The sequence below is a fragment of the Propithecus coquereli genome, unplaced genomic scaffold (assembly GCF_000956105.1).
Source record: "Propithecus coquereli isolate 6110/MARCELLA unplaced genomic scaffold, Pcoq_1.0 Scaffold514, whole genome shotgun sequence".
Classification (NCBI taxonomy): domain Eukaryota; kingdom Metazoa; phylum Chordata; class Mammalia; order Primates; family Indriidae; genus Propithecus; species Propithecus coquereli.
Window position 1 is genome coordinate 241,277 of NW_012150997.1, and position 1,688 is coordinate 242,964.

General features: G+C 41.8%; 1 pseudogene; it reads left to right on the plus strand.

Moving 5' to 3' along the window:
- Positions 1-270: 270 nt before the first annotated feature.
- Positions 271-1,688, plus strand: part of LOC105820203 — a 2,854-nt pseudogene continuing 1,436 nt past the window's right edge.

Below are 1,688 nucleotides of genomic sequence, written 5' to 3' on the forward strand. Positions count from 1 at the left end.
AATTCTTTAGGCAAAGATAGTTCCTAATGAGCCCCCACCCCTGAGTTCCCAGGGTCCCTGCTGCCTGCCCAGGGCCAGGCCGTAAGTGTGAATGTCGTCATCGTGCTCCCTCTTACTTCTTCCCGCTACTCGCTGGAGATTTGGATTCAAGATTTGTTCCTAGTGTTCAAGACTTTGATAAAAAATTAACAAAAGTGGATGCTTACCTTTATGATGACAAGCTTCACACTGCAAAGATGAATAACAGAGAAAGAAAATTGAAACTCTCAAAAGACAACAAATGGCATGGTAGAATCAATTAAACACTGCATTGCATTGCTGCAGGTTGCTGAAAGTACTATTCATCCTGTAAATGCAATATATCAACCTAGTCCCTTGGAATCTGTGATTAGCACATTGCCTTCCAAGACTGTCTTACCTCAAGAACCTGCTCAGTTGTGTAAGTCAGAGTAGCCTCCATCTTCCCTGCCAGTTGGACCTCTATTAGCTATTTTGGAACATCATCAAACTCCAACACCAAATAGTACAGGCAGTGGCCATTCATCACCGAGTAGCAATCTAGCGTCTCAAGCCGTATCAGTTTATCTCCAAATACGGTCCCAGACTTTTCTTATTCTAGCAGTGAAGGTGATTTCTATGACACTAATGAATTCCATCAAAGTGACTCACCCCCAAACCACCTGATAGATTCTTCCATATCTCCCTTAATGTTGACACACAGCAGCTTGGGAAATAATCTGAAGCTCCCAGATTCTACCGAATCACTTAATTCTTCTATGTCCAATGGAACAAGTGCTGCTGACCTTTTCAATTCACATGATGATAGAGATGATCATGGCGAGGCAGGGTCACTGGAGGAACACAAGAGTGTCATCATGCACCTTTTGTCACAGGATAGATGTGGAATGGATCTTACCAAGGAAGTTCTTCCAAAATTTATTTTTGAAAGAAGATCTCTTTTAGAAATGTATTCAGACTTTTTGGCACATCCAGACCTGTTTGTGAGCATTAAAGACTGGAATAATCCCAGGGGTAGAATGTTTCAGGTTGTGAAATGGCACCTCTCAGCCTTTCATGCAGGAAGGGAAGGATCGGTTGCCAAAAAGACATACAGTCCCATTTTGGGCAAAATCTTTCAGTGTCACTGAACATTACCAAATGATATTGAAGAGAACACAGAGTTAGTTTCGGCAGGACCAGTTCCCCGGGTTTCCAAAAACAGTGTAACATTCGTGCCTGAGCAGGTTTCTCATCATCCACGGATTACAGCTTCTTATGCTGAGTGTTTTAACAAGAAGATACAATTCAGTGTTCATGTCTGGACCAAATCAAAATTCTTTGGAATGTCAATTGGGGTGTACAACCTAGGGCAAGGCTGTGTCTTGTATGTAGACTGTGGTTACATTTTCACCTTCCCCAGTGATTATGGAAGGTCTGTCCTCACAGTGCCCTGGGTGGAATTAGGAGGAGAATGCAATATTAATTGTTCCAAAATGGACTATAGTGCAAATATTCTCTTGCACACTAAACCTTTCTATAGGGATAAGAAGCACAAAATTACTGCTGAGAGTGTTTTCTCCATATGACAAGGAGTCTTTTTGCTCAGTTGAAGAGGAATGGAATGGGGTAATGTATGCAAAATATGCAACGGGTGAAAATACAGTCTTTGTAAATACCAAGAAGTTGCC